Source organism: Salvelinus namaycush, chromosome 36 (assembly GCF_016432855.1).
Source record: "Salvelinus namaycush isolate Seneca chromosome 36, SaNama_1.0, whole genome shotgun sequence".
Classification (NCBI taxonomy): Eukaryota; Metazoa; Chordata; class Actinopteri; order Salmoniformes; family Salmonidae; genus Salvelinus; species Salvelinus namaycush.
In genome coordinates this window covers 12,932,121-12,959,173 of record NC_052342.1, presented here as the reverse complement: position 1 = coordinate 12,959,173, position 27,053 = coordinate 12,932,121, and the positions used below count along the sequence as shown (strand labels likewise).

The following is a 27,053-nucleotide window of genomic DNA, read 5'->3' as shown; positions in this document are numbered from 1 at the left end:
AATACAAATGGAGCTACATGGACATTCGTGCACATCTGCGCACATGCATGCAAACCTACAGTAGCACAACCGATGACAACAGGGCCCTGTGAGGCCTGAAATGAGGGACGCTGAGAGCTCACTAGCTCATTCTCATTTCCAGAGACAGTCAGACGGGCTCATGAAAAACCTGCACATGTTTAAATAACCGTGGAGAGGTTGAAAGCAGGGAGGGGAGGAGGGGAGTGACAGGGGAAAAGGGGTAGCAGGACACAGTGTCTCGCTCCCGGTCAAGAAGCCTCGAGTCTGGATTTTGAACCGGGGCCGATTGGATAATACAAAGCCTCTCAGTGACAACTCCAACACTGCTGTTACCAGGGGGATTCTTCACAGGAAACGACAGTGGCCCTGATCCACTCCACTGATAAAAGGAAAACGTTTTGTTTTTTAAATAACATTTGGGGCTGTTAATAATAATATTGACAAGACAAACCTGTGCGTCAATCTAAGTAACACAATAAAAAAATCCCCATCAAAATCCATCAGTTTAAACTAGAGCTATCTGCTTATGTTGGCCTTCTGCATCTGCGGTGGAACGTGTCTCAGACCAGCGGAGTCAAACCTCTCTGCTTCTCTTCCGCGCTTAACGTGGTTGTTGTTTCATTTCTGCATGTGTCAGGGGAGACGGATGGGGTGGTGGTCTGAAGTGAAGGATCACCTGGCATTCCCTGGAACCGCACAGATCAGCTGTGTATGATTTCTGGATCAAGGTACAGCCCGTTGTAGATGATGAATAATGACTCCTCCGGTTGAGGAAGCAAAACGTGCACCACGTGACGCATAAATGGGACCGCATGTACTTTTGGGGCCCGGGAAGAGTAGCCGCTGTGTTCGCAGTAGCTAACGGGGATACTAATAAAATACTAAATTGTCAAATGGAACGTTTATGCCATGTTTCAAAAGGATGACATAGCAACTCGCCTGCTGGCCGTGGCGAGAACTAAGCTGGTTTGCCGTTCAAATAGATAACGCGATGTTTACTACCCGTGAGGAACTTGGCTACATTTGAAAGCTGTGCAGGACGTAGTGTGGATAGGGGAACAACAAGGGACCACATCATCTATAGTAGGTTGTACACTGTATTGGAGTACAGCATGAGCAATACAGCATTTTAAAGCCAAGCAAAGAACTAGAAAGCAAGCGACACTGCCATGCGACAAATCTCAAGTTACATACCTAACAAGTTTCCATTGTGTTTCCACTCCCTTGGTTGGGGACAAGCCTGTATCCATAAGACTAATACACTGCTATTGTAATCCTATACCCTGGACATGGTTAGCCTACCTCATTGGGAGTATGCCACGTGTTTAATAAGCATTTAGGCCATGTTGCCAAGCTGACAAGATCATAAAACAGCATGAAAGAAAACAAGAATTCAAGAAGCTTTTTCTGAAATAGCAGCTGAGCATTGGAACTAGATAGTAAGGCAACAATGCATTCATGAATGCATTCCAAGAATTCAGGCGTAGAGCAAATAATAGCACACTTAAGCAGGTAGTAAACACACACACACACACACACACACACACACACACACACACACACACACACACACACACACACACACACACACACACACACACACACACACACACACACACACACACACACACACACACACACACACACACACAGAGAGAGAGAGGAGGTCAAAGGGCAAAAAGTTGTGTCCTAAGTAACCAGCTGGTTAACAAGGCCAAACAAGAGTTGCTCAGTCAGTCTGCATCTACCTGTTAGCCATTCTTATTCAATTAAGCAAATCTCTGTTACTACTGACAGGGCAAAGACTGTCAGGCCTTGCCCAAAACATGCCAGCCTCAGTATGAAGGTTGATGCCAATGTCTCAGGCACCCTCTGGCACACGCTGGAACTCTGCCCCGGCCAGATGGCAACATGTGGCACGATTACAGCAGGCACGTCAGACAGTGGAGGGTATCGGTGATGCCAACTGTGCCGCCTGTGCCACAGTACCCGTCATCCGCAGATGGCTTGAGATGACAGAGAAATGTCAGAGGTTTTGCGACCCATGTGGGATATCCGGAGATCAACAGTGCTTGCAGTGAACCAACAAAGCAGATCACATGGAGAGGGATCATTGACTCTAGGGATATATATTCATTTAGAGACATAACACTGGACAACCGTCAACTAAGAGCGCCTGCTAAATGACCTGAATGTAATTAACAAGGCATGGCCAGTTCAGAAGGGAGACCTGAGTGTGGTGATGTCAGCGGATATTGCACCAGTTGGATTCACACTAATTACACGTGGTCTACACGTGGTCTAAATAAGTTGACCAGTTCTACACATGCTTCCTCAATGCCCGGATGTCACACGCTCGCATGTGCTGGTGTCTCTTGCTGCCATGTTGCTGTAACTAGCTGTTCCTTCCTTTTCTGATATCCCATCACCACCCCAGCCCCCACCTGGGTTCTGTTTCTCTTCCTTCAGAGGATAACGATATAGAGTATTGTGCTCACCGCCTGTAGTTATATTATCATATTCCCATGATGCTTCGCTCTGGCAGTGAGCTATCCTGAAGGAGTAGAGACATGCTTTGTTATCTTTTCAATAAATGGTTAAATGTACACGTGGTGTTCTCTTTCTAAAATGTTCTAATTAAACAAGTCCTCCTTTCAAAAAACACCTTGATAAATATGGACGATTCCATGCCAGCGAAAAATATTTTGGCTATCTCAGATTGTTCTGGAAATGTTCACATAGAAACTTCATTGGGAGGAAGGACATTTGAAATGTTTTTTACATACGCATCACAAACCATTTCTGAGAAAATCATGATGAAAGGCCCTTTTTAGACCTATACATGCCTCTTGTAAGACAGCTATGAGCTCTCTCTCATACATGCACACAGCACAGACTCCTCCCCCTGCCACCCACATACACCAGGCAGGCAGCAGGCACCAGTGGCAGGTGTCTGAGGCAGGACAAATTCTCTCAAGTGACTGCCTGCACAAAGTAGCCTTGGGGACTTTCTTCCTCCTCCGCTCACTGTGGCAGAAATTTGTATTAGTAAGGTCAGCCTGAACGTCCAGCTGAACCCACACTAACTCCATCTTGGTTTCTATTCCTCTTTCGTGATCATTAGCTATTTCAAATATGTATGTTAACATCTAGTTCCATGTCTGCTATTTCAAACCTATACACAATGGTCTACATATCCATGTAAATTCACACAAACATTTTAGCAGCAGTATGGCGCCAACAGAGACGCCATACTCTTTCGCCATCGCTTCACGTTCTTAGGAAACTGTGCAGTATTTAGTTTTTTGATGTATTATTTCTTACATTGTTACCCCAGGAAATCTTAAGTTTTATTACATACAGCCTGGAAGAACAATGGACAATGGATCTAATCCCAGCAGCTGACCTAAAACAACGGTGACGCAGAAGGGGCAGACGGAGCAGTCTTCTTGTCAGGCTTCGTATACGGGCACATCGCTCACCGCTCCCGAGTATACTACTCGCCGATGTGCAGTCTCTTGACAACAAGGTAGACGAAATTCGAGCAAGGGTTGCCTTCCAGAGAGACATCAGAGAATGTAACATTCTGTTTCACAGAAACATGGCTCTCTCGGGATATGGTGTCGGAATCGGTCCAGCGACCGGGCTTCTCCATGCATCGCGCCGACAGAGATAACCACCTCTCTAGGAAGAGGAAGGGCTGGGGTGTTTGCTTTATGATTAACAACTCATGGTGCGATCATAACACACGGGAACTCATGTCCTTCTGCTCACCCGATCTAGAATTCCTTACAATCAAATGCTGGCCATTCTACCTACGAAGAGAATTCTCTTCAATTATAGTCACAGCTGTGTACACCCCCCCCCCTCAAGCGAACACCAAGACGGCCCTCAAGGAACTTCACTCGACTCCACGTAAACTGGAAACTATATACCCGGAGGCTGCATTTATTGAAGCTGGGGATTTTAACAAAGCAAATTTCAGATCAATGTTACCTAAATTTTATCAGCATATTGATTGCACGACACGTAGGGCTAATACTCTCGACCACTGCTACTCTAACTTCCGTGATGCATACAAAGCCCTCCCCCGCCGTCCCTTCGGCAAATCCAACCACGACGCCATCTTGCTCGCTCCAGCTTATAGGCAGAAACTCAAACAGGATGTACCAGTGATGAGAACCATTCAACACTGGGACTGACAAATTGGAAGGCACGCTCTAAGATTGTTTTGATCACACAGACTGGAATATGTTCCAGTCAGCCTCAGAGAATGACATTGATCTATAGGCTGACTCAGTGAGTGCGTTTATAAATAAGTGCATTGGAGATGTCGTTAACCACTGTGACTATTAAAACCTACCCTAACCAGAAACCATGGATGGATGGTGGCATTCGCAAAAAACTGAAAGCACGATCCACCGCATTTAACCATGGAAAGAGGTCTGGCGATATGGCTGAATAATAATAGTGTAGTTATTCCCACCGCAAGGCAATCAAACACGTGAAATTCCGGTACAGGGACAAGATGGAGTCGCAATTCAACGGCTCAGACACGAGACGTATGTGGCAGGGTCTACAGGTAATCACGGACGACAAAGACAAAAACAGCCATGTCACGGATACCGACGTCACGCTTACAGACAAACTAAACACCTTCTTTTCCAGGTTTGAGAGTAATACAGTGCTACCGTCGCGGCTCGCTAACAAAGTCTGTGCTCCCCCCTCTCCTTCTCAGTGGCTGACGTGAGTACTTCTGTCATCATGAAGTGCTTTGAGAGGCTAGTCAAGGATCATCACGCCACCTTATCACGCCACCTTACCGGCCAGCCTAGATCCACTTCAGTTTGCATACCGCCCCAAAAGGTCCACAGATGACACAATCGCCATCGTACTGCACACTGGCCTATCCCATCTGGGCAAAAAGAATACATATGTAAGAATTCTGTTCATTGACTATAGCTCAGCATTCAACACCATTAGTACCCTCTAAGCTCATCATCAAGCTTGAGGCCCTGGGTCTCAACCCCTCCCTGTGCAACTGGGCCCTGGACTTTCTGACGGGCCACCCCCAGGTGGTGAAGGTAGGAAACAACATCTCCACTTCACTGACCCTCAACACTGGGGCCCCACAAGGGTGCGTGCTCAGCCCTCTCCTGTACTCCCTGTTCACCCACGACTGCATGGCCATGCACGCCTCCAACTCAATCCTCAAGTTTGCAGACGACACAACAGTAGTGGGCTTGATCACCAACAATGACGAGACAGCCTACAGGGAGGAGATGAGGGCACTCGGAGTGTGGTGTCAGGAAAACAACCTCTCACTCAGCGTCAACAAAACAAAGGAGATGATCGTGGACTTTAGGAAACAGCAGAGGGAGCACCCCCCTATCCACATCGAAGGGTCAGCAGTGGAGAAGGTGGAAAGTTTTAAATTCCTGGGCGCATCACAGACAAACTGAAATGGTCCACCCACATAGACAGGGTGGTGAAGAAGGTGCAACAGCGCCTCAGGAGGCTGAAGAAATTAAACTTGACACCCAAAACCCTGACAAACTTTTACAGATGCACATTCGAGAGCATCCTGTCGGGCTGTATCACACCTGGTACAGCAACTGCTCCGCCCACAACCGCAAGGCTCTCCAGAGGGAAGTGAGGTCTGCACAACGCATCACTGGGGGCAAACTACCTGCCCTCCAGGACACCTACACCACCCGGTGTCACAGGAAGGCCAAAAAGATCATCAAGGACAACAACCACCCGAGCCACTGCCTGTTCACACCGCTATCATCCAGAAGGTGAGGTCAGTACAGGTGCATCAAAGCTGGGACCGAGAGATTGAGAAACTGCTTCTATCTCTAGGCCAACAGACTGCTAAACAGCCATCACTAACTCAGAGAGGCTGCTGCCTACATTGAGACCCAATCACTGGCAACTTTAATAAATGGATCACTAGTCACATTAAACAATGCCACTTTAAATAATGCCACTTTAATAATGTTTGCAAATCTTACATTATATCACATGTATTTACATGTATATACCATCTATTGCACCTTGCATATACCGCTCGGCCATCGCTCATCCATATATTTATATGTACATATTCTCATTCACCCCTTTAGATTTGTGTGTATTAGGTAGTTGTTGGGGAATTGTTAGATTACTTGTTAGACCTGTGTGTATAAGGTAGTTGGTGGGAATTGTTATATTATTTGTTAGATATTACTGCACTGTTGGAACTAGAAGCACAAGCATTACGCTAACACTCGCATTAACATCTGCCAGCCATGTGTATGTGACCAATACAATTTGATTTGAAGTGTTCCCATGTTACAGTATATTGATCATTCTGGGGCTGCTTTTTCTCCAGCTATTTTGTCTCAGATTTGTATTCAGCCTTGGTGAAGTGGGCTTACAAATATCCTGTCAGAATAAAAGGCCTTCCTCTTTCTTCCACTTTTTGATTTCCTCATATTTTTTCCCCTGCCACTTTGTAAAGAAGACCATTTCAATTAATTGTATTTGCGCTCGCACACTATTGAATTTGATTGAAAGAATATGCCAGGAGAGGGCAAGGAGATGTGGGCTTTTAATGTTGTCTGCGTGGAAAACCTGTATTTCGCTTTTTCAATCAAATTCAGTAAATACAATTATCGATAAGTGTTGTCATAGAAACATGCTTTGAATGGAGGTGTCCTCTATCCTCGATTTGTTCTCTTGAGAGATTGAAGTACTTGCTCCATAAGAGCAATTATGCTCTTGTAAAGAATTGTTGACAATTGTCCCACTGCCTTGCCTACAGACATACAAATGGATGTCCCCTAAGCATTGATTATTTTCAATTTGTACCATTTCATTCTCAAGCATGAAACAAGGAACATGATGAGATAAGTCTGGCTGCAACATTTCTGCAATATATTTGGACTATTTCCACAACATTAGATGGAATAAACATCTGTCATAAAACATACTGCACATACAGTCAGTGGTGGATTTAGGTATAGGTGACATGGGCAACTACCCAGGGCGATATGGGGCGCCCGCACCCAGAAATTCGGAATGGTGACATTTGCACGATCGGTTTTCTATCGCTCATTTGCACATCAATGATGTCATGTCACCACCGTGTGGGACTGTGGGTCAGTTAACCTTGTCGGCGTGGGCGCCCTGATTCTAGTTTGTGAGCTAGGCAGGCTACTGCCTGGGAAGGTCTCCCACTCAGAAGTACAAGATGGGGAGGGGGCGGTGGTAGGTTGACCTCAGGTCACCCCACTGGAAGCCCGAGGTAGGGGGAGTGGGGGAATATTGTCGGGGGAATACAATACTATTGCGATTAGTAAAATCAGTCACACTACGAAATGCTACCAAATAAACCACAATTCATTCATAATACTGTGAATATATAGTTTCACAGACATATCGTTGCATTTTTTTTCTGGTTTGTGCAAAATCGTTAAGAATAATATAAAAGCAGTCTGCACACCACCAAGGTGGATTGGTTTAGTCTTGACTGGTTGAAAGTGTTGGGGGATGGGTAATGTAGTCTTGACTGGTTGACAGTGTTGGGGGATGGGTAATGTAGTCTTGACTCTTGGTTGACAGTGTTGGGGGATGGGTAATGTATTGATGCTCAAATGCCAAATCAACACAAATTTGTTTCTATTTGTCTTTGTTACTTCTTTTTGATATTCATGAGTCTTATTTTTATATTTATATAGTTTTAAATGTTATGATTATTTATTTGTGTTGTTCCAAATGTCTGAGTTGTTCCAAATGCGCTAAGGGGGGGGGGGGGGGGGGGTCGCCCAGGGACCCATACAAGCTAGAATCGCCACTGCATACAGGATCCACAGCTCTTTCATCATCGTATGTCGCTTTCATACATCAACCAATCAGAAACAAATGCATCACCGTTCAGTATGATAAGACGATGCACCGAACCACCTCCATGATTCAAACCCACCACAAAAGGGAAAAACCACACCATTCCAAAAATACATTCCCAGAATCCCATGCAAAACACCTGTGCCCATAGTCACATGGCATGGCGTGCTGAGCCAAGACCCAGCTGTGGGCATGGACATGGCTCCCCTGCTCCATTGCCCATTTCCCATGCTCCATTGCCATAGCAGCTCGCGTGCCTATGGGGGTGGGGGAGGTGGGGCCACAGGTGGTATCGAGCCTCTGTGGCGGGAATCTTACTAAACATCACCTCTCCGGTGGTGTTAACCCCTTCATGAGTGGTCTGGTCAGGGAAAGACCATAACCTGTGTATTTCACCTCCATACGTATGCCTTTTCTAATGGTGTCTTGGTTTGCTGCAGTAAGGTCCAGGTGAGGTTGACTAGTGGAGATACAGTATGAGCTACATCAAAGGTGTTGAGCAACAGCTGTAGCCAAGGCATTTCATGGAAGGTCACAGTCCTGTAGGTTCTATAGCAAATCAACTGAATCCCTTCCTTATACAGTACCGAAACCAGAATGATAGCTAACCCATAATATCTACTCTGATCACTTTGAGGAACACGTTTCTTGCCTAATCCTTAATGAAATGAGACATGCAATCTACCCATCTAAAAAAAAAGGGGAAAAAAGTAACATCCGAAACCAAACAGTACACGTCAATCCATCTATCGACCAATCTATAGTGCGGCAATCAAGTCAATCATTCACTCCTGATCTGTCTGTTTATCTGGTGCTGTTTGCCTCGGACACTATCTACTTTATCTATCAGTTTACTGCATCCATCTACTGTGTCTGTCTCTCAATCACTCTCGCTTCCTTGCTCGCCTGTTTGGAGGTCAGCCCATTCCGCACCAAGGGATACTGAACTGGTACTCCTGGAGAAGGAAAGGTTCATTAGAGAGAAAGCGAGAATATGAAAGAGCGAGCGAGAGAGACAGAGACAGACAGAGAGGCAAGAGAGCGCGAGAGAGGCAAGAGAGCGCGAGAGAGGTGCAGACGTAGGACGGCGGACGTAAAGGTAACGTAAAGGTAATGGCGGACTGAACGAAGTTATGTAGAGCACCTCAAGATAAAACATAATATTCGAAATATCTGCTAAATTAGACTAAAATATTAGCACTAAATAATCTGGTGGGTGATAACCTTCAATCTGGATAATAACACAAAACAAATCCTAAGATTAGAGACATTTATCGACAAATATTACGAAAACAAGCAACACCCAAACATGACGGAGAGTAAGACAGGGGAACCGATTCAAAAACGAAAACGTGACTCCTCAACCGATACGGATGATTTAATATTCTCACCACCGGCAATGGTAAAGGTCGAAACCGATCTGTTAAAATCAATAAATGACAAACTGGGTATACTTGAATTAGTTAGTAAAGATATAAAAGAGTTGAAGGCAAGCCTAGAGATGAGTGATGAAAAAGCTGCGACATTGGAGAAGGAAACACACGCGCTAAAAGGGACAGTCAATAAAATTGAAACCGAAATGAATGAAATTAAAAAGGAGAACACCGTTCTGAAGGAATGCTTACTAGACATACAAACTAGATCCATGAGAGAGAATTTGGTACTTACAGGTATCCAAGAGAAAGAAGGAGAGGTTCCTGAATCTGTAGTTAGAGAGTTCCTTTTTGCAGCGCTTCAGATTCCACGCGAAGTTATCGATAAGATCCAACTTGAACGTGTACACCGCCTCGGACAGAGAGGGCAGAGGTACGAACGCCCAATCGTTGCCAAATTTGCTTCATTTAAAGATAAAATAATGGTTAAAAGCCTGGGTAAAAGACTTGCTGGGACCAAAATTGGCATGAATGATCAGTTTCCGAAAGAAATTGCAGAACGGCGCAAAGTTCTGTATCCAATTTTCAAAGAAAATAGATTAAAAGCGAAACGAGTAGCTCTCGTCGTTGATAAACTATATATTGATAACCAGTTGTTCAGAGACACAAAGACTACTCCATGGTTATTTTAAAAATTACAAAGTTCTCATAGATGAGGAAAATAAACACAATTCAAGCCCGGTTATTGATTGTAACAATACAATACAAAATATAGCTTTTCTATAAATCTTCATATATAACTAATTGAACACAAGCACTATTTCTACATAGTGAAGATAAAAACTAAGTAAACAGAAGGCACAGTATGTGTGGATGGTGTGGTGTGTGTTTATTTTTATTTGTTATGTTTGGAAAGTTGAGTGAGTGAGTAATGAAATAGTTGCATATCCCAGAGCCAGTGTATTGCTGTGGGCCGGGTATGAGAGGGCTTTCAATGTTGTTCAGATGATGGATATACTTTTATAATGAATTATACGTCTTATTTATTTATTGTCCTATCATGGGGAACTACATTTTTAAAATAAATTATATCTAATTATTTATTATCCTATTTTAATGGTACGGTCCATGGCCCTATACCCTAGACACCCACATGAATGGCCCAGATACTAAGGAGAAGTCCCTAACTGTTTTATGTGCATGCTGTAAGCGGTCTGTATGCAGCCAAAATGAGGTCAGGGACCAAGAGCAGCACTGCCCCCTCAAGATTCTGAGCCTGCTTGGCAGGGTTGGTCCTGCAAAGCCAAAGCCCCCTAAAGGGAGAGCATAATAAACAAGGAAATTCTCAAAGCTGCTAATGAGAACCTTGACGACCTTGTACCTAGCCGGTGGGGATTCCGGTGGGGTGCCCCCACTCAGGCAGTGGCAGTGCTGGCAACACTAGCTGCAGTAACCCATGGGGAGGGGGTCACACTCGGACATTCAGAGAGGGGGTATATTATTGTGGCCCTGGTGGCACGAAATCAAGTCGGACTGCATGGAGATGCTTGGGAACATGGTCAAAATGGATGACCGTATTGTGGGTGTTTCAGGAAGAAGGTGTACATTTGACCTCCATCATTTAGGATGTGACAATGGTAAATAAATCTCTACATTTATGCTCATTTTTTGCGCGGTCTTGCAGGCCTTCTCATGCAGCTGCAACTGCAAGTACATTTGTAAATCATGATCCATCTTGAGTTGGGCTCTGGGATGGTGCAATTGTTGAGAGGGTGAGCTTATGGTTGTGTGGGGGTAAGGGCTGAATGTGTGTGGGTGTATGTGTGTATCCCACAACTGTTGCGAAGGAAGAAGTAAAAGATGTTAGGGACTATAGAGGATGATTCACAGCAATATGTAATAAAAATAGAGGTGAGGGCGATGGAAATGCATTTGGCAATGGATCTGCTTCGGTTCGGTGGATGGCGCTGTGTGCACTTTTCGAAGGATGGATCCCAGTCGGTCCGGGGCTGTGCGATGCGGGGGGTCGGGGGTGGTCTGCCGGTCATTGGGATGACAACCCAACTCGAGATGGGGGCTTTTGGCGGGTGGAATAGTGGGGACCAATTGGAGGTTTGCTTAGTGGAGATGCAAATGTCATGGTACAACTATATAGACACTCAATCATTATGTTACTTTTTAATAGGACGTTTACAAACATATATTTTGATAAAAATAATTGAAAGGTGTGTCTCATTATGGTAAGTGGTGAAATAAGTATAGCCAGTTACAATTGTAATGGCTTAGCAGATAATAAGAAAAGACGATCAGTATTTACCTGGCTAAAAGAGAAGGATTATAATATCTACTGTTTACAGGAAACCCATTCGACAGTTTTAGATGAAGTTTTGTGGAAAAAGAACTGGGGGGGCGAAATATATTTCTCCCATGGGCAAAGAAATTCAAAAGGGGTGATGGTTTTAATTAATAATAACTTTGATCCAAATGTGCAACTTGTCCAAACAGATCCTCAAGGTAGATGGATTATTTTAAATATGTTATTGGACAATAAACATATATGGCTTATTAACCTATACGGTCCAAATAATGATGATCCAAGCTTCTTTGACAATATATATAAGAATGTATCAACTCTACAAGCAACACTAGACTCTATTATTATAGTGGGAGATTTTAATACGGTCTTAAATACCTCTATGGACCGGAAAGGAAATCACACTACAAACTATCACCCTCAGGCACTTAAGGAAATCAGGAATGTCATGGATATATTGGAATTAGTGGATATATGGAGACTTAAATACCCTGACCTAGTGAGATATACATGGCGGAGGCTTAATCAAGCTAGTCGCCTTGACTACTTTCTTATATCATTCTCTCTGGCACCAAAAGTTAAAAAGTGTTTGATAGGGGACAGAATGCGGTCGGACCATCACATAATTGGCATATATATTACTCTTACAGAATTTCCACGTGGGCGAGGATATTGGAAATTTAATCAAAGCCTACTAGATGATAAATTGTTTAGAACTAGGACAGAAGAATTTATAACTGACTTTTTTAGACATAACATAGGTACAGCAGATCCCCATATTGTATGGGACACTTTTAAGTGTGGCTTTAGAGGCCATGCAATTCAGTACTCATCTATAAAACAAAAGCAATTTCGATCAAAAGAGTCCATATTAACAAAGGAAATTGAAGGACTAACAGTACAGTTAGATAACAATAAAAACGGTACCATAGAGGCACAGAATAAGTTAGAGGAAAAACAAAAAGAAATGGAGGAACTTATTCAAGAAAGATCCAGTGTAATATATTACAAAAATAAAGCGAACTGGATGGAATATGGGGAAAAATGCACCAAATTCTTTTTCAATCTTCAATATAGAAATGCTACCAAAAAAAACGTATTAAAACTTGTTACAAATGATGGAGTCACGCATGATTCACCAAATGATATTTTGAAAGAGGAAGTAAAGTACTTTAAGAATATATTTTCGTTTCAGGCTCCTCCATCTCCACTAACTGAAACTAATTGTATGGATTTTTTCCCTAATAATAATGTAAAATTAACATCTGTACAGAAAGACTCATGTGAAGGCCTAATTACAGAGGAGGAACTACTTGATGCAATTGGGGCCTTTAAGGATGGGAAAACTCCAGGACTGGATGGCATACCAGTGGAAGTATACAAACATTTTTTTGATATACTCAAAGGACCATTATTAGCTTGTTTTAACCACTCCTATATAAATGATAGATTATCAGACACGCAACAAGAAGGTGTGATATCATTATTACTGAAACAGGACCCAAGTGGTATATATAAAGATCCAGTCCATTTAAAAAAATGGAGACCTCTTACACTTCAGTGTTGTGATGCAAAAATCCTAGCAAAATGCTTGGCGCATAGAATAAAAAAAGTTTTGTCAGATATTATTCATCCTAATCAGACAGGTTTTTTACATGGACGATACATTGGAGATAATATAAGGCAAGTACTGGAAACAATAGAACACTATGAAATATCGGGGACACCAGGCCTGGTTTTCATAGCTGATTTTGAAAAGGCTTTTGATAAAGTACGACTGGAGTTTATATATAAATGCCTAGAATATTTCAATTTTGGGGAATCTCTTATAAAATGGGTAAAAATTATGTATAGTAACCCTAGGTGTAAAATAGTAAATAATGGCTACATCTCAGAAAGTTTTAAACTATCTAGAGGAGTAAAACAAGGTTGTCCACTATCGGCATATCTATTTATTATTGCCATCGAAATGGTAGCTGTTAAAATTAGATCAAACATTAATATTAAGGGATTAGAAATCCAGGGCCTAAAAACTAAGGTGTCATTGTACGCTGATGATTCATGTTTTCTTTTAAAACCACAACTAGAATCTCTCCACGGCCTCTTAGAGGATCTAGATACATTTGCTATCCTCTCTGGATTAAAACCAAATTATGATAAATGTACCATATTACGTATTGGATCACTAAAAAATACACATTTTACATTGCCATGTAGTTTACCAATTAAATGGTCTGACGGTGATGTGGACATACTCGGTATACAAATCCCAAAAGAAAGAAATGATCTCACTCCAATAAATTTTTATAGAAAGTTAGCAAAAATAGATAAGATCTTGCTACCATGGAAAGGAAAATACCTGTCTATTTGTGGGAAAATCACCCTGATTAACTCTTTAATCATATCACAGTTTACCTATTTGCTTATGGTTTTGCCTACACCTAGTGACCTGCTTTTTAAATTATATGAACAAAAAATATTCAATTTTATTTGGAACGGCAAGCCAGATAAAATTAAAAGGGCCTATTTATATAACGAATATGAATTCGGAGGGCAGAAATTATTAAATATTAAAGCATTAGACCTCTCACTAAAGGCATCAGTCATACAAAAGTTATACTTAAATCCAAACTGGTTCTCTAGTAGATTGGTACGAATGTCTCATCCTATGTTCAAGAAGGGCCTTTTTCCCTTTATTCAGATTACACCTGCTCACTTTCGGTTGCTTGAAAAGGAAATAATCTCCAAAATATCTTTATTTTTTAAGCAAGCCTTAGAAAGTTGGTTGCAATTTCAGTTTAATCCACCTGAAAGGACGGAACAAATAGTACAACAAATCTTGTGGTTAAATTCAAATATAGTAATTGATAAAAAAACTGTATTTATCGAAGAAATGTTTAAAAAAGGTATAATTTTTGTGAATGATATCATAAATAGGACTGGTGGAGTAATGTCACACATGCAGCTAACACAGACATATGGAAATGTCTGCTCTACCCAAAATTACAACCAATTAATTGCAGCATTACCACAAAAATGGAAGAGGCAGGTGGAAGGGGATAAAAGTAAGGAACTTGTATGTCGGCCTTATATTAAAGAACATAAATGGTTAACGAAAAGTGTGACAAATAAAAACATATACCAATTTCATTTAAGGATCAAAAAACTTACAGCTGTGCCATATAAATTGCAAAATAGTTGGGAAGAGATTTTCGATGTACCCATTCCATGGCACATGGTGTATGAATTGATACGCAAAACAACGCCGGATTCAAAACTTCGAATTTTTCAATTTAAATTATTGTACAAAATTCTTGCAACTAATAGAATGTTATATATATGGGGGATACAATCTTCCCAGCTCTGTAGATTCTGCTGTGAGGAGGCAGAGTCATTAGACCATTTATTTTGGTATTGTCCGCATGTAGCTCGTTTTTGGTCACAGGTCCAGGAATGGTTGAAGAATTGCAACATTTGCGTAGAACTAACGCTACAGATAGCAATACTGGGGGATTTGAAAAGCCATAGTCAATCAATCAATAATATAATAATTATTTTAGCAAAAATGTTTATTTTTAATTTACAATCCGTGGAAGCTATGAGAATAGGAAGATTCAAATCTTTTGTGAAGCATCACAGCACAGTTGAAAAATATATGGCAAATAAAAATCCGAAATGGATGATGTTGGAAGATAGATGGGAAAGGTTGAGTGGAGCTGAAGGGTGGGACTAATAACAAGATAAACAATGTAGGGCATACGGGATCTGTGAAATGTGTATAGGTGCGGAGCTATTGTGAAATAGCACAGTTACAAGTGGAAATCAAACTGGATGGACAACAGAAATAGAGGAAGGACTAAGAACAAACAAGAGAGAACTATTATAAAGTAGACTGTGTCTGTAAAATGTGTATAAGATGTATAAATTGAAGGTAAAAACAGAAATGTTTATCAGTTTACTCCAATTGGGGGATCGGTGGTAGGGTTTGCGGGGAATAATAATAAAGGTATACTCTTTAAAAAAGTATGTATGTCTATGTAGGTATGTGTATGTATATATGTGTATATGTATGCATACGTGAATGGATATATATATTTACCCAAAAAAATATGGGGGATTGGAAATGATGCAGACAATTACATTGGAAGCAACATTCTTTCCGCAATATTAAGCTGATCCACCCCCCAAAAAAAATAAAAATAAATAAATAAATAAAAAAAGAAATAAAATAAAAAAGACCCAGCTGTGGGCATGGACATGGCTCCCCTGCTCCATTGCCCATTTCCCATGCTCCATTGCCATAGCAGCTCGCGTGCCTATGGGGGTGGGGGAGGTGGGGCCACAGGTGGTATCGAGCCTCTCCGGTGGTGTTAACCCCTTCATGAGTGGTCTGGTCAGGGAAAGACCATAACCTGTGTATTTCACCTCCATACGTATGCCTTTTCTAATGGTGTCTTGGTTTGCTGCAGTAAGGTCCAGGTGAGGTTGACTAGTGGAGATACAGTATGAGCTACATCAAAGGTGTTGAGCAACAGCTGTAGCCAAGGCATTTCATGGAAGGTCACAGTCCTGTAGGTTCTATAGCAAATCAACTGAATCCCTTCCTTATACAGTACCGAAACCAGAATGATAGCTAACCCATAATATCTACTCTGATCACTTTGAGGAACACGTTTCTTGCCTAATCCTTAATGAAATGAGACATGCAATCTACCCATCTAAAAAAAAAGGGGAAAAAAGTAACATCCGAAACCAAACAGTACACGTCAATCCATCTATCGACCAATCTATAGTGCGGCAATCAAGTCAATCATTCACTCCTGATCTGTCTGTTTATCTGGTGCTGTTTGCCTCGGACACTATCTACTTTATCTATCAGTTTACTGCATCCATCTACTGTGTCTGTCTCTCAATCACTCTCGCTTCCTTGCTCGCCTGTTTGGAGGTCAGCCCATTCCGCACCAAGGGATACTGAACTGGTACTCCTGGAGAAGGAAAGGTTCATTAGAGAGAAAGCGAGAATATGAAAGAGCGAGCGAGAGAGACAGAGACAGACAGAGAGGCAAGAGAGCGCGAGAGAGGCAAGAGAGCGCGAGAGAGGCAAGAGAGCGCGAGAGAGGCAAGAGAGCGCGAGAGAGGCAAGAGAGCGCGAGAGAGGCAAGAGAGCGCGAGAGAGGCAAGAGAGCGCGAGAGAGGCAAGAGAGCGCGAGAGAGGCAAGAGAGCGCGAGAGAGGCGCGAGAGAGGCAAGAGAGCGCGAGAGAGGCAAGCGAGCGCGAGAGAGGCAAGAGAGCGCGAGAGAGGCAAGAGAGCGCGAGAGAGGCAAGAGAGCGCGAGAGAGGCAAGCGAGCGCGAGAGAGGCAAGAGAGCGCGAGAGAGGCAAGAGAGCGCGAGAGGGGCAAGAGAGCGCGAGAGAGGCAAGAGAGCGCGAGAGAGGCAAGAGAGCGCGAGAGAGGCAAGAGAGCGGGAGAGAGAGACAGAGAGCGCGAGAGAGAGACAGAGCGCGAGAGAGAACGAGAGCGAGACAGAGAGCGAGACAGAGAGCAAGAGAGCGGGGGCTGACTTCACAAACCTGTTCTACTATCACACTGAAGCCTTAGGACCAGAACATCCAATCATCAGAATAAACCAAATTGCAACACCATCAAAACAACACTACATTACTTATTGGGGAAAAAAGCACAAGCACAAAGCAAAACACAGTGCTATCTGGCCCTAAATCGACAGTACACCGTGGCTAACTATTTGACCATGGTTACTGATTAAAACCTTAGAAAAACCTTGAAAAAGTACAGGCTCAGTGAGCACAGCCTTGCCATTGAGAAGGGTAGACACAGGAAAACTCTCGCGAGAGAGCTTGCGAGACAAAGAGCGTGCAAAAAAAATGGGACAAACACCAAATTGAGAGACTGCATGCAGAAATATCCTCTGTGTACAACGTAAAACACCAAATAATGCATGCAGAGCAGAATTAGGCCGATACCCACTAATTATCAAAATCCAGAAAAGAGCTGTTAAATTCTAAAATCACCTAAAGGTAAGCAATTCTCAAATCTTCCATAACAAAGCCATCACCTACAGAGAGATAAACCTGGAGAAGAGTCCCCTAAGCAAGGTGGCCCTGGGGCTCTGTTCACAAACACAAACAGACCCCACAGAGCTCCAGGACAGCAACACAATTAAAACCCTACCAAATCATGAGAAAACAAAAAAGATAATTACTTGACACATTGGAAAGACTTACAAAAAAACAGAGCAAACTAGAATGCTATTTGGCCCTAAACAGAGAGTACACAGTGGTAGAATACCTGACCACTGTGACTGACCCACAATTATTAGAGACACATATTTCCCTCAGATTACACAGACCCACAATTAGAAAAGCAAATCCAATTTTGATAAACTCCCATATCTATTTGGTGAAATACCACAGTGTGCCATCACAGCAGCAAGATGTGTGACCTGTTGCCACAAGAAAAGGGCAACCAGTGAAGAACATTGAAATATAAGCTATATTTATGTTTATTTATTTTCCTTTTTGTACTTTAACCTTACAACACTGTATATAGACATAATATGACATTTGAATTGTCTTTATTCTTTTGGAGTATAATGTTTACTGTTATTGTTTGTTGTTGTTTATTTCACTTGTATTATTTATTTCACTTGCTTTGGCAATGTAAACATGTTTCCCATGCCAATAAAGCCCTTAAATTGAATTGAAATTGAATTGAAAGAGAAAGCAAGAGAGAGCGACACAGCCAGAGAGACAGAGCTTGAGAGAGAGCGAGCCCGACAGACAGAGCCCGACAGACAGAGTGCGAGAGAGTGCGACAGACGACAGAGCGCGAAAGAGCATGACAGACAGAGCGAGACAGACAGAGCGAGAGAGAGAGCGCGACAGAGCGAGAGAGAGAGCGCGACAGAGCGAGAGAGAGAGCGCGACAGAGCGAGAGAGAGAGCGCGACAGAGCGAGAGAGAGCGCGACAGAGCGAGAGAGAGAGCGCGACAGAGCGAGAGAGAGCGCGACAGAGCGAGAGAGAGCGCAACAGAGCGAGAGAGAGCGCGACAGAGAGCGCGACAGAGCGAGAGAGAGCGCGACAGAGCGAGAGCGACAGACCGAGCGAGCAAGCCAGACAGACAGATCGAGCGAGCCAGAAAGAGCGAGCCAGGTCAGACAAAGCGAGCGAGCCAAGACAGACAGAGCGAGCGGGCGACCCAGACGGAGCGAGCGGGCGACCCAGACGGAGCGAGCGGGCGACCCAGACGGAGCGAGCGGGCGAGCCAGACGGAGCGAGCGGGCGAGCCAGACGGAGAGAGCGGGCGAGCCAGACGGAGAGAGCGGGCGAGCCAGACGGAGAGAGCGGGCGAGCCAGACGGAGAGAGCGGGCGAGCCAGACGGAGAGAGCGGGCGAGCCAGACGGAGAGAGCGGGCGAGCCAGACGGAGAGAGCGGGCGAGCCAGACGGAGAGAGCGGGCGAGCCAGACAGAGAGAGCGGGCGAGCCAGACAGAGAGAGCGGGCGAGCCAGACAGAGAGAGCGGGCGAGCCAGACAGAGCGGGCGAGCCAGACAGAGCGGGCGAGCCAGACAGAGAGCGAGCCAGACAGAGAGCGAGCCAGACAGAGAGCGAGCTGGTGCAGGTAAATGAGGAGATGGCAAAGGAGTTGTCTGTCATCAAGAGGGGGCTACAGCACAGAGAACAGACTGTAGAGACTCCCAGAGAGAAGCTGCAGCCCCTCACCACCCCTAACAAACCCACTGACCCACCTTTACCCACAATCCCCCCCATACCGACAACACTTTACCCACGCCCGCAGTCAACAAGGAGGCTCACATGGAGACACCTACTACAGAGAGAAGCTCTCTGGCCCCCCCTGACACACCCCCACACACCCCTCCATGTACACAGGCCCTGTGTACTCCAGCCCCCGACCGTAAACGCACTACTCTGGTAAAACCCACTGAGGTGGCCGTCCTCATTGACTCAAATGGGAAATTCATCCAAGAAGATAAACTCTTCCCCCAACACAAGGTGTGCAAAATATGGTACCCAAAAACACAGGATGCACTCCACATCCTGTCCCAGCCTGACTTTGGCACACCAAGCCACATCATTATTCACACCAGCACCAACAACCTGCGAGAGGAGCAGGAGAGAGTAGGCAGCCTGGTCAACAGAGTAGCAGAGAGGGGCTCTGAGCGGTTCCCCAACTCCCACATCACCATCTCCACTCTGCTGCCCCGCAAAGACTTTCATCCCCGTACCATTCAGAAAGTCAACGCTGTCATCACCAGAGGGTGTGGCCTACTCCCGAACGTACACGTTGCTCACCACCCAACAATCACCCCAGAGCATCTGCACGAGGAAGCAGACAGTAGGGATGTTTGCCAAGTCTCTAAAGGACGTGGCACTTGGTAGACAAACACCCCATGCCGCACTGGACAGAGGACCACCCAGAGACCCCTACCAGACCACTGCACTACCAAGGAGCCCCAGGCCCATTCAACGCCACACCAGACCCAGCGCACCCCACAGGCCCCACCCACCACTAGAGCATCACCACTTCCATCGGCTTAGCCAGACCGGACCGGGCCCAGCCTACTACCCCGCACCAGACCACCACCCCTACCAGAACAGAGAGGAAGCCCCACGGCCCAGAACTGGCCCCCCTCCACTCCACAGGGCCCAACAGCAGGACCAGCGCAGCTACACAGAGGTCGTCAGAGGACAGGAAAACCCTGTAGGATTAAGTGAGATTAAACATCTCCTCCAATACATCTGCACTAAGCGCACACACACACACACACACCTATTGTACTAGAATTTACTTGTTCAATGAATAGGAATATTTATATATAACAGAAATAATGTTAGCTGTTATCCTGTTTATCTCACTCTTAACAACTTATTAGTTAGTAGTTACTGTATTTCTGACTGCAATTCTTTCTTTTTGCAACATGAAATCACTATCAGTTAGCATGTGGAACATTCAGGGCCTAAACTCATCAACCTTTGGACTGAAGAGTTTAGCACTGGAGTTCAACAAAAATCTTCAAGATGTTGACGTCATCATTCTGCAGGAGACATGGTGTAAGGCTGACGTTGTCACTCACTGCCCCACAGGCTACAAAGAGGTAATTGTGCCGTCACAAAAACAAAACCAACATCTAATTGATCCCCTCAAAATTGGCAAATATCACATTTGGTTAAAACTGAAAAAATAACTTGTACTGACAGACAAATATGTGTTCCTTTGCGCAATATATATCCCCCCCTCAGAATCCCCATATTACTCAGAGGAGATCTTCTCCACCCTTGAGGAAGAGACGTGCCATTTCCAGGCCCAGGGAAATGTGCTCATCTGTGGGGACACAAATGCGCGCACAGGAACACTACCTGATCTAACGAGCACACGAGGGGACAGCTTTATTACAGGCCATACTGTTTCTAACTGCCTTAATCTTCCCCATAGAAACAACAGTGACAGCACCGTCAACAAAAACGGAAGGGATCTGTTGCAGCTCTGTAGAAGCTTGGGTCTGTACTTTGTCAATGGTAGGTTACGGGGAGATTCACCTACTGCTCACCTCTTGGCCACAGTACAGTAGACTATATGATAATAGACATTGACCCTTTCTCTCTCAGCTCATTCACTGTCAAGCCACTAACACCTCTGTCTGATCACAGCCAAATTACGTTGTTCCTCAAAAGAACAGACATGGAAACAACCACACATTCACAGCCCAGTAAGCTGTACAACATCAGACATTCATACAGATGGGCCCAAAACAGCACAGAAGAATACCAGAAAGCAACCTGGAACCAAAATATCCAAACACTCTTAGATAACTTTCTGGATACCACATTCACTCACAGTAAAGAAGGCATCAATCTAGCAGTACAAAACATCAACTATATTTTCAGGCAAACGGCAAATGAAGCACAATTGAAATATATAAAATCAAAACAAAAAAGATCACAGATGACAACTGGTTTGATGCAGATTGTAAAATTATAAGGAAAAAACTTAGAACAATATCCAACCAAAAGCACAGAGACCCAAATAATGGTGAATTACACCTTCATTACTGTGAGACTTTACAACTCTATAAACGTACACTCAGAACCAAAAAAGCACAGTACAACAGCAAGCAGCTGACACTAATTGAGGAGTCCATAAACACAAACAACTTCTGGCAAAATTGGAAAAAGAAAAAAAAAATCTAAACAAGAGGAATTAGCGATACAAAATGGTGACATATGGACAACCCATTTTAAAACACTCTACAACACCGTTCAAATTGACACAAACGCAGAAAAACGCCAAATTCATGAGAAGTTGAATGAATTAGAAAAAGCTATAAGGGACAACCAAAATCCACTGGACTCCCCAATTACTGACCAGGAGCTCTATAAGAAACTTCAGGCTCTCAAATTTAAAAAGGCATGCGGACCTGATGGCATCCTAAATGAGATGCTCAAACTCACTAGTGCAAAATTTCAATTGGCTGTATTAAAACTATTTAATTTGATCCTGAGTGTAGGTTATTTCCCTGACATCTGGAATCAAGGACTATAACCCCAATCTTTAAGAACGGAGACAAATTTGACCCTAACAATTACAGAGGCATTTGTGTGAACAGTAACCTGGGGAAGGTTTTCTGTAGTATTATCAATGTAAGAGTTCTAAACTTCCTAAATAAGCACAATGTCTTGAGTAAAAGCCAAATTGGATTTATACCAAAACGTCACACAACTGATCATATTTACACCTTACACACCTTGATAGAGAAAGATGTCCACCAAAATAATACCAAAATATACTCTTGCTTTATTTACTTCCAAAAAGCATTTGATTCTATTTGGCATACAGGACTGTTCTACAAAGTTATTGAAAGTGGTGTAGAGGGTAAAACATATGACATAATTAAATCAATGTATACTGGCAATACGTGCAGCATTAAAATTGGTAAGAAAATAACATAATTATTTAACCAGGGGCGGGGCCTTCGCCAGGGTTGCAATCTGAGCCCTGCACTTCAATATTTACATTAACGAATTGGCCACTATTCTAGAAAAATCCTCAGCCCCTGGTGTTAGTCTCCACAATTCAGAAGTTAAATGCCTACTCTTCGCAGATGACCTATGCCTGCTGTCACCCACAGCACATGGCCTACAGCAGAGCCTGAACCTGCTAGAGCAGTACTGCCAGACCTGGGCCCTGACAGTAAACCCCAAAAAGACTAAAATAATGATTTTCCAGAGAAGATCCAGATCTCAGGGAATTAGACCAAAGTTCTCAATTGGTACAAAATATATAGAGTACTGTACACACTACAATTACTTAGGTTTAAATATAAGCTCAACTGGACACCTTAATGAGGCAGTGAATGAACTGAGAGAGAACGCATGCAGGGCATTCTACGCCATTAAAAAGCAAATTCAAATTGAAATACCTATTAAGATTTGGCTAAAACTAATTGAATATGTAATTGAACCAATTGCACTTTATGGCAGCGAGGTGTGGGGTCCACTTGCAAAACAAGATTTCATCAAATGGGACAAACACCCCATTGAAACCCTGCATGCAGAGTTCTGTAAGATTCTCCTACATGTCCAGAGGAAAACTACAAACAATGCATGCAGGGCAGAATTAGGCCAATATCCACTAATAATAAAAACTCAAAAAATAGCAATTAAGTTTTGAAAACATCTAAAATACAGTGACCCCCTCTCATATCATTACCAAGCCCTGCAATGCCAAGAGGAGCAAAGAAAAGAGTCCCCTCATCCAGCTGGTCCTGGGGCTGAGTTCACAAACCTGTTCTACTAAACACACTGAAGCCTCAGGAACAGAACATCCAATCAATCAGAATAAACCAAATTACAACACAGTCAAAAGAAAACTACAGTACCTATTGAGAAGCACAAGCACAAAGAAAAATGCAGTGCTATCTGGCCCAAAATCGGCAGTACACCGTGGTAAACTATTTGACCATGGTTACTGATCAAAACCTTAGAAAAACCTTGACAAAGTGCAGGCTCAGTGAGCACAGCCTTGCCATTGAGAAGGGTAGACACAGGAAAACCTGGCTCCCTGTAGAGGAAAGGCTGTGCAACCACTGCACAACAGCAGAACCTGAGACGGAGCTGCATTTCCAGACAAAATGTCAAAAATATAAAACAATTAGAGAGTGTCATTTTCCCAAATTTGAAACCCTTATTCAAGGTTTCAAAGACCTCTCTGATGAGGATAGGCTACCCGTCCTGTTGGGGGAGGATGCAAAGAGCTGTGGGTTGGCAGCGCACTACATTGCTGCCTGCCATAAGTTGAGGGACAGTGTCTGACAGACCAATCAACCTGCACATGTACTCTACTGTATGCTTATTGTTATTGTTGAATGTATGGTTATTTTGACCCTTGGGTATTGTTGTTACTGTTGTCCCGTTGACAATGTTGATTCTCATTTTTATATAGTAAATATCCAAAATAAGCTTTGGCAATATTTACATTGTTACGTCATGCCAATAAAGTGAATTGAATTGACAGACAGAGACAGACATAGAGCAAGAGAGAGAGAGACAGAGAGCAAGAGAGAGAGAGACAGAGCAAGAGAGAGAGAGAGAGAGAGACAGAGCAAGAGAGAGAGCGAGAGAGCAAGAGAGAGAGAGAGCGAGAGAGAGAGCGAGCGAGAGCGAGAGAGAGAGACAGCGAAAGTTAGCAGAGCGTCGCTAGATAATGTTCTACAGTGTGCCTCCCAAATGCATGTAAAAGCATTGTTTGATACACCGTCATTTAATAAGGCACGCACCTTACAAGTTTTGTTTTTGCTTAAGCGACAACAGGGAATCAATTACGTGTATCCCCTATGCTTGTGGGAAGTGAATACTCTAGGGTCAGGCATTAGCGCAATCACATAACAGAACTCTGAGAACTCTTGATTTTTCACCTCTGAGAATAGCTACCAGCTTCGATGTTATAGACTGGCCTCGTGGATATGCATTTCAGCTGAGAATCAGAGAAAAAAATACTTAATTGAAAAACAGCAGGTAAAAGCTGCAATTTTCACTTATGACATTTTAAACTAGGCTTTTGTTGAGCCGGCACAAATAATTATCTTAGCGTGCCAAAGTTATTTTGGGTAGGCTTGACTACTACTTTTAAAGAACGAATATCATAGGGAATAAATGTAACTTTGGTAAAAAGAGTTATGGCAAGTTTAATCAGTCATCTGGCCAGGTCGCAGTTGTAAATGAGAACTTGTTCTCAAGTGGCCTACCTGGTTAAATAAAGGTGAAATAATGATTTTTGTTTAAATAAATCTCTGCCTTGACAAAGACGACGGGTACTGTACTGACAACGACTGAAAGCAGACTGAAAAGGCAAAAAACTCTTAGTTCTATTCACAACTTTCGTCATAGATTTACATAGAAAATAATGTAATATCTAACAGATCAGAAACGAGGGATAACAACTACCCTGAAATACGATCCCCTTGAGAAAAATAACAACCCAATCACGTGAAAGCAAACTATTTTTTGTTATTTTATTTTTAAATGCAAAAACTTTTTTTTCACTGACCCGACAATAGTTGAAATTTCTCGTAAAACAACAACGTTACTGCAGTTATTACATTTTCCCACAGCTGGTGTGAGGTTGTCTACTTGGTTTTTCTCTCATCTGAGGAGTTTAATTAAAAAGTAAGATGACACATTGAGGCATCATATTCCATAGCTAATTATCACCAACCCACACACTCTCGATGGTGCTAAATTCCAAAGTAAAACGATACATATACTTCCTCTTTATTTACTCTGCTCTTTACTCTCCAATTAAAAAAAGCCCACCAATCATAGTGTCAAACAATCTAGGAAAAAGTTTCAAGTTGCTCGCAGGTTCGCATTTCGTTGAACAGTGTGTATCCTGTACATAGGACTAATAAAAACTTGAAACTTGTTCCTAGATTGCTTGACACTAATTGGTGGGCTCATAGGCCATAATGTGAAAATGATGACAAATGTTAAGACATATTGCAACACTGAAATGTGATCAAATGAATACATCTTTAACAGTGTTTTACGGACTGAAAGCAAAGGATTAGTGTGCTCTTTGAGAACATTTTCATGACAACAAACCATACATCCACCTACACACTTTCTCCTCATCAACAACCTCCTCTTCACTTCTCCTGCTATCAAAACGACTGCCAACGCTCATAACGTCTACCATTTATACCCATAAAAGGTTACACTTTTTGGGGGGGGGGGGGGGTAGTCCAGACAGTATGATCATCTGTAGAGCATTTACAGATGGACTATCAACAAACTATCTGTTGATAAGTAACTGTTTGCTAAGTTTACCCTACAATAACAGTCAAGGTTAGGGTTACGTTTAGGGTTGGGTTAAGGTTGGGTTAAGGTTAGAGCTAGGATTAGTAGACAGTTAGTTGAAATAACTGAATTACCAACAAGCTAGTGACAGACATGAAACAGAACAGATGGAAAAGATAATAAAATCTGTCCTACCCGGTTTACTGTCCAAGGCGCCAAAGTCCAGCGAGTACTTGACCACATGGTAATTGTTCCACACGTACAGCAGGTTGTCCCGCGGGTTGTAATCCACGGCGGCAATGTACTGGTACGAGTTGGGGAAGGGGATGTCCAGGAAGCCATCTTTACTCAGCTCTGTGTTGTAGATATAGTCGATCTTGTTCCCTGTCGCCTCGTTGTCGTCGTCTTCGTAGACCGACTTCACCACGTACAGAATCCCGCAGATCATGAAGGCGTTGGATGCCGAGCGCTTGTCGTAGGCGGTATCCCAGGTTCCTTCTACGCGGAGAGTATATGGGTTCAGTTGGCTGATGACGATGCGCCCATTGTTCTGCTCCGTGGCATAGATTACCCACAGGCCGTTCTCGTCCACGGCGAGGTCGATGTCCGACTTGCCGCCCCAGCGGTATGGCGAGGTGTCGTGGTAGTTGGCGCTGCCAATGATGGCCTCGCCGCTCTTGATGCGGGTGCGCAGGTCGAACTTGACGATGTTGCGCGTGCGCTCCTTGTTGAAGAACAGAGCGCCGTCGTACACTACGAAGCCTGTGCCGTCGACGCGGTGCGGCAGCTTGTACGTGGTCGTGGGTCGCCCGGCGATGAAGTCCTCTTTGGAGGAGTACTCGGTCAGCGTGTCCGTGCGGTATGGCGTCCAGGGCATGTAGTAGATCTTGTCGGAGGCCTGGAGGGGGTCTTTACACCAGGCACCGGATTGGTGGTCTGACTCAAAGAGGTGTTCGCTCTGGTACACCCCTCGCAGCAAGCCGGGGCACAGGAATACTGAGGAGCCAAAATGGAGGAAAGACAAACACAGAGAGTTACTTTGGCATGAATTAGACTTCATTATTGGACTACGGCAACTGGAAGGAGAAAGAACAAAAGAAGGCTAGTGTAAAAGGAAGTCATTGCTT

The 27,053-nt window shown here is 43.5% G+C and overlaps 1 pseudogene; it reads right to left on the bottom strand.

The window, feature by feature from the left end:
• Positions 1–27,053, bottom strand: part of LOC120030236 — a 175,426-nt pseudogene that overhangs the window by 109,459 nt on the left and 38,914 nt on the right.